The following is a 7,796-nucleotide window of genomic DNA, read 5'->3' as shown; positions in this document are numbered from 1 at the left end:
AGATTATTTCAATACGGAAATAATGTTTTAGTTCTTTAATCCATAAATCCATAGCACTTGATACTTTTGCCAGAACACTATGATAATTACTTGTTTTTAATTTAAAAAGATAACATTTCATCTAAGAACCTAGAACTCAGGGAATATATATCTTAAGGATGCATAAACAGAGGTCTTTTGTTAAGCCACATGAATATAATAAAACTAATTTTTCAAAATTCAAATATAGACTCTTCTATATATGTGCACATTATATCTTCTGAATAGCTGTCATCAACTCAAAAATTAGAAATATTTTCATCACTAAATTTTGGCCTTATATCTTCAGTATAGCTGTGTAGTTCAGAATTCAAAGTGTCTTATTTCTCACAGTTCTGGAGGCTAGAAGTCTGAGATGGGGGTGCTGGTAAAGTTGGTGTCTAACAAGAGCCTGCTTTCTGGCTCTTAGATAACTGTCTTTTTGATATAACCTCATATGGCAAAAGGGGCACAGCAGAACTCTCTAGAGTTTCTTTCATATAAGGGCACTAATCCCATTCATGAGGGCTCCACCCTCATGACCTCATCACCTCCCCAAGGCCCCACCTCCTAGTACTGTTACATTGGGCATTACGTTTCAACATAAGAATTTGAGGGACACAAATACTTAGTCTATAGCAGTGGATAAAATTAACATATAAATGAATACATTAAATAAAGCAGACTATTTAGTCTCCCATTTGTTTGCCTCCCAGCTGGGACATAGATCTTCTCCTGGTTTAGGACCTGGGCTCAGACTGGACCTACACCATTGGCTCCCTTGAGTCTCCAGCTTGACAATTGCAGATCTTAAGACCTCCCAGCCTTGATATTTGGCATAAGTCAAACCTTATAATATGTATATAAAATATTCCTTGTAATTAATATCTATTCCTTATAGTTTATATATTTACATATGTATAAGTATGTGTACAAGTGTGTATATGTGTGTGTGTGTTTATACATATTGGCTCTGTTTCTTTAGAGAACCCCGACTTGCATGAAGAGGTTAGAAAATCTTCCTGCTATACAGTTGGGAAAACTGTAGTTTAAAGAGATGAGACTTTTCTTGAGTCATACAGCAAGCAAGGTTTCTGGATTCCAGACTCTGGATTTACAGCTTGGACTGAACCAGCAGCAGCAGGACAGGTTTGCTGTGTGACCTAAATTTGGCCAGCATCCCCTGTGACCCCAAGCCCAGCATGGCACAGACCAGTGTGGGCTTTGTTGCCTGCGGTTACTTCCATGAACCTGGCTAGTCTGGGGAATCTATCAGAGACCTGCCTTGCCCACCAAGTGCAGGGGAGGGGCCTTTGCCTTCCAATTAGGTTGTGGCAGGCATGAGGCATGGAGCTTTCAGATGGTTTGGCTCCTAGTAGCGGGTTTTCAAGGACAAGGTCAGAGATTAGTCTAGTTGACTTTCTCTGTGCCAGCCAAAATATTCTCAACTATAATTAAAACAAAAAGGAAAAGAGCTAAATAAAATGTGCAGGGGCCAAAATTTCCATGCCTTAAACCTGATGATATGTTTTCAGACCAGGGAATCAAATGAGGTCAAGAAAATAATTTTGTTCAATTGAAGTGACCCCATAAACTTTCTGCTGCATGGAGGGTGTCTAAGCAGAAGCATATGTTAAATTGCCTGGCCTCCTTCATAGCACGGGTGCTATATGAAGCTAGCTTGCAGTTACACAGGCTTAGATGACACACAAATGGCCAACAGGTCCATGAAAAGGTGATCAACACCACTGATCCTCAGAAAAATATGGTTGGTCATTTCCATTTGTTTCTGAAAGCTTTATCTATCATATATCAGCAAATGTATATGGAATGATTTATTTGTATAAATTTATCTTTAAATTTGTACCTTTCTGCACTTGGAAATATATATATGTTAAATATATATATTTAATGAGATATCACCTCCCTTCTGTTAGGGTGGCTTTAATCAAAGACAAGAGATAACAAGTATTGGTGAAGATGTGGAGAAAAGAGAACCCTGTGCACTGTTTCTGGGACTGTAAATTGGGACAGCAACTATGGAAACCAGTATAAGGATTCCTCAAATGATTAAAAATATGGCTATCTTATGATCCAGCAATTCCACTTCTGTGTATTTAGCCAAAGGAAATGAAATCAATATCTCAATAAGATATTCCATCCCCATGTTCATTGTAACATTGTTATTCACAATAGCCAAGACATGGAAGCAACCTAAATGCCCCTTAATGGATGAATGGATAAAGAAAATATGTGTGTGTGTATATATATATATATATATATATATATATATATGCATATATCTATAATGGAATATTATTTAGCCATGAAAAAGAAGAAAATCCTGCCATTTGTAACAACATGAATGAATCTGAAAGACTTTGTGCTAATTGAAATGAACCACACACAGAAAGACAAATACTCTATGATCTTATATGTAGAATTTAAAATAGTCAAACTCATAGAAGCATAGGAGAGCATAGTGGTTGCCAGGGGCTGGAGAAAAGAGGAGGAAATGGGAGATGTTGATCAGAGAATACAAAGTTTCAGTTATACAAAATGAAAAATTTCCAGAGACCTAATGTACAGCATGGTGACTATAGGTAACAATATTTATCATATCCCTGAAATTTGCTAAGAGAATAGATCTTAAGTGATATCACCACAAAAATATAAAAGAAGGTAATTATGTGAGGTAATAGATGTGCTGATTAGCTTGATTTTTGTAACATTTCACAACATATACATATTTCAAACATTATCTGGTATATCTTAAATATATACAATTTCTTTACTGTCAATTATACCTCAATAAAGCTGGGGTAAACAAACAAACCAAAAAAAAAAAAAAAAAGGCTTATCCTGAGATGCCTAGCTTTGTGATTTATAATCTTGAACAAGGAACTCATCACCCTGGGCCTTCAGGATCTTTTATTGGTAAAGGAATTTTAATAATACATAACTCATGCCATCATTGCAAAAATGTAAATGAGATCATATGTATCAGGGTTTCTCAACCTCAGCATTATTGACAGTTAGGACAAATAATACTTTGTTAGGGGCTGCCCTGTACATTGTGGGATGTTTAGCAGCATCCCTAGCCTCTACCCATTAGAGAAACACAGGCCCAGTTTGTATGACCAAAAATGGCTCCAGACAATGTCAAATGTCCCCTGGTGGGGAGGAGAAGGTTGTCCCTGATTCAGATCCACTGCTGTATATAAAGGTGTTTTATAAAATCATAAAGCATTGCCCACTTGCTGATTATTATTATTAAAATTAAAATTCATTCTTTATTTTCTTAATTTTATTCAATTACAGTTTATATTTAATATTATTTTGTATTTATTTCAGATGTGCAGCATAGTGGTTAGACAATCATTTTGTACTCACAAAGTGCTCTCTCTGATATTTCCAGTACCCAACTCATGCCATACGTCATTATGATAATATTATCAACTATACAATTATTCTATGCTATACTTTACATCCTCAGGACTATTTTGTAAGTACCAATCTATACTTCTCAATTCCTTCACCCTTTACACCCAGTCCCCCAACAAAAATATGGAACACTTGACGAATATGCTTGTCATCCTTGCTCAGGGGCCATGCTAATCTTCTCTGTATTGTTCCCATTTTAGTATATGTGCTGCCAAAGCAAGTACCAGTTGTTGATTATTATTAACATGCAATGATTTTAAAGTAACCGCTTCCAAATCTTGACTGGTTTTATGTTAATATACACAAAAGGGCGGTGGTACCAAAAATGTAAAAACTGCCGAGATTCTCTATGGAAATGTACAATGGTTGTTGTGTGGCAGGCTGAAGTCCTGGCTGTTTTCTATTTCTAACAAAGTTTGAACACATGGCAAACATTTTTAGAGAAGGCAACCAAGCGATCCCTAAGCATGTGAGAAACAGGAGAGAGCCAGTGATCAAATGCACAAGGGTCTTCCCATCTTTGACTATGTAGCCCCCAGACTGTATCCCCTTCAAGTACTGGGGCTGTTTATTCATCTTTGTATGCTCTATATCTTTCTTAGTGCATTGGGGCCACTATAACATAGACTGAGTGGCTTAAACAGCAGACGTTTATTTCTCAGTCTAGAGCAGCGGTTCTCAACCTGTGGGTCACAACCTCTTTGGGGGTCAAACGACCCTTTCACAGGGGTCGCCTAAGACCATCAGGAAATACATATATAATTACATATTTTTTTGTGATTAATCACTATGCTTTAATTATGTTCAATCTGGAACAATGAAAATACATCCTGCATATCAGATATTTACATTATGATTCATAACAGTAGCAAAATTACAGTTATGAAGTAGCAACAAAAATAATTTTATGGTTGGAGGTCACCACAACATGAAGAACTGTATTAAAGGGTCGCAGCATTAGGAAGGTTGAGAACCTCTGGTCTAGAGGCTAGAAATCCAAGACCAAGGTGCCAGCAGATTGGGTGTCTGGTGAGAATATACTTCCTGGTTCATAGATGACCATGTTTTTCTGTGTCTTCACACAGCGGAAGGGATGACGGAGCTCTGTTGCGTCTCTTTTATAAAGGTGCCAATCCCATTAATGAGGGCTCCACCCCCATGACCTAATCACCTCCCAAAGGTCCCACATCCTAACACCATCACATTGGGGGTTAGGGTTTCAACATATGAATTTGGGATGAAAGGTTGGGCACATTCTGTCCATGACAACATCTGACAATACCTGACACATGAAAGCTATTTAATAAATTATAAATTTGCATCAAACAGTAGTTCTCAACCTTGCTGGCATATTGGAATTATCTGGACAACTTGAAATATATATTGATACATGAGCCCTACCCCCTCATGCCAAGATTCTGGTGTGGGGCATGTTCTGGACATTTTAAGCAACACTGATGAGACCTAACATGGTCTGTTATATGATAACAACTGGCATAGAAAGAACATAATTCAGGTATTGCTCTGCTGCACAGATGAACATAATTCACAGGCTCGTTCCTGTCTGGGAAGCTGCTTTTCACTTGTTCAGTGTTCGAGTTGTCAGTGGTTTGTTCCAACCTGTCTTACCTCATCTCATCAGCTTTCGGCACATACAGTCTCCAGTGCATACTTCCTCCCTCCTCTGTTTAACATTCTCCTGAAGGCATTTCTGCATCTCTGGACTTTTCTAAAGAGTCACAGGCCACTCAGTCTCACATCAAATGTACTTCCTGGAAAAGTTCCAGAAACTTCATATAAAGATTTGTGATAAAGAGGAAAATGGAAGATCTGTGTAATAAACTTGAGGGTGGTGGGGAAGCAGTCTCAACTCAGAGGCTTGGTTAAAAGTTTAAATTATCAATTAACTCCCAGACATTGTCATAGTTAACAGTTGCGTGTGTGGCTCTTCTGGAGAACAGCACTTTGGGAATTTGTCATATCAGCAAAAGGGAATTTGGGCCTTCAAGAATGTTCTTACATCCTTCAAAGCACATCAATGATCAGCTCCCTCCTCTACCTGTGTGTAGAGCTGTCACTCTCCTGGAGGTGGTGGGAGGAATAGTAGACAGAAAATAGAAAATTGCTGGAGGAAAAGCAGAAGAAAGGGAAGGGTTTGACTCTCCGGCTTTGATTCTGCTGGGATGCCATGTGCAGGACCAAGCAAAGGTCTCAGACAGCAGTTGGCCTGAGTGCTTGCTCCTTGTGCTCATGCACACTTCAGGAGCATGTATGCAGGCTGGCTCTGTGATAATCAAGATGCTGGTTTTGTGCATGTTTCTTTTCCTGTTGATTTTTTGTGGAATTAGGAAATCCAGAGAAGAGTAACTATCCAATGTGCTCTTAAAGTAAAGGTTGAAAGCAAAACTAAGATCTTCCTAGATTCTTATATGCTACTCTGCAGACAAGGGGCAATTAATATTTGTGCCCTTCATTTTGTGAAAGTGCTCAGCACATATGTTATTAAATGAGTTTTTCAAAGTTCAGATTATTTAACATTGGGTTATAAATAACCTAAATACAGGCATTCACTTTACTTTTCACATATGTACTAGGGTCTCCTTTGCATATGTCTATCTGAATTAGTGCATTCCAGAAAAAACAGAAGCAAAATAGAAGTAATTTTATCAAATTACATCAAAGTTATTTCTCATTGCTTGGGGAACAATTTTTTCATCCCTTATGCTTTTCATGATTACGTTGTTGGTTTCAGTCAAATTTGAGAAAAGCAGGCATGTGTGAGAGGATTTGTAAAAATTTTATCCAGCATGGAGATCTTTGTTTAAACCATTGGCAAGATAGCAATCAGACACCACATTCTTGGTGCAAAGCCTCTTTTCCAGAGAGTGTGCATTCAAGAAGAAAATAAAACTTGAATTGCTATTCACAAAGCAGAAGTTGAGAGACAGATGGAGGGAGTAAGTTCCATGGGAAAGGAAAGAGGGGAAGAAAGGGAATGAATGACTTGCCAAAGTAAAGCTAGCTGTGGCTTAGAGTTCTTTCAAAAATGCCAGGAACCTTGGGAGTCAAACACTTTCCTCTCCTGGCAGGAGACACAGGGCAAAATGACAGTTCAATAACTGGAAATGCACTTCTCCAAGGCAGAGCCCCACTTGGAAAGCATTAAAAGAGTTAGCTAAAGGCCTTCTCTCCCTTCATGAATCAATTATGGAATCAGTGAGATGCACATAAAAATCTTAAGTAGAGGGATTCTTAATTCAGGCTTCGTGAACCTCTAGAAGATTCATGAATGAGTTTGAGGGGACCTGAGAAGGCCCCCGAATTTAGGCGACAGCTGAATTCAGAGTTCAGAAGCAGGATTCTCTGCCAGACTGGTCATGCTTTGAAGACATTTTCATATTACAACCACTGTTCTGGGTAGACATTTATTCCTCACTAATACAATATTTAGTTGACCACAGCAAGTATTTTTTTGAGATACCTAATCTTTCTTTATGTTCTAAAGTACCTGAAAAATATTACAATACAGGTGGTATTGTAATAAAAATAACATGTTTGTAAATGTCTTTTTGTTAAAATCCATAAAAATATTGCCTTTTGGAAATGGAATGGGCAAACAGATTCTTTAAAACAGCACTTTGCATCTTGCTGTGGTTTGAGGGAAGGTGGATGAGAAGGACATGCAAAGGGTATTATGCTAATGTGTCCAAAGTGAGACAGGATTAACCACCATCCCATAGGTCTGCATTTTGTTTCGCCTTGCTGTGCATGTAGTGTTATATCCTGGACAAATGAGTTCTAATTTTACATTATCTAGTCTTTCTAGATGTTAAAGAGATTGCCAGTGCTTCACAAAAGAAGAGTTAGTAAGCTATTTTGTAGATTTTGTTTTAAAATTTATAGAAAAGACTGTCTTCTAAAAAATGACTTGTGGAAATTGTTAAAAACCTCTCCAGGCATTGCTGATATGTAGAGTGGCCCACTGAGTTGATAGAAGACAGAAGAGGAGGGGATCCAGGCCAGAATGATTCTATCTAGAAGATACTTTCAGGATACAGTCTTTGTTGCATTACACATATGCAGTCTGTTCCATGCTGCTGTGGTCCTTATCTTAGGTCTTTATCTGAAACATCTAGTCTTCTTTAGGCATTTAGAATTGCACGACCCATGTTAAAATTAGGGAATGTAAAATAATACACTTTAGGTTTTTTTTTTGTTTTTGTTTGTTATTTTTGTTTGTTGTTTGTTTGTTTGTTTTTGTTAATTCACTAGCCATGGTTATCTTCTGAGGATGAATTTTTTCAGCTTAAAGTCCTGGAACAGCGTACTGGCTG

General features: G+C 37.8%; 1 non-coding gene across 1 annotated transcript; it reads right to left on the bottom strand.

Annotated features, from left to right (window-relative positions):
* Nucleotides 1-3,579: 3,579 nt before the first annotated feature.
* LOC150019533 (U6 spliceosomal RNA) lies at nt 3,580-3,686 on the bottom strand. Its single transcript, XR_016509385.1, has one exon. It is a non-coding gene; the product is annotated as a U6 spliceosomal RNA (small nuclear RNA).
* Between the last annotated feature and the right edge of the window lie 4,110 nt (nt 3,687-7,796).

Source organism: Furipterus horrens, unplaced genomic scaffold, assembly GCF_987537825.1.
Source record: "Furipterus horrens unplaced genomic scaffold, mFurHor1.1.pri manual_scaffold_2, whole genome shotgun sequence".
Lineage (NCBI taxonomy): Eukaryota > Metazoa > Chordata > Mammalia > Chiroptera > Furipteridae > Furipterus > Furipterus horrens.
This window is presented reverse-complemented; position numbering and strand designations above follow the sequence as displayed.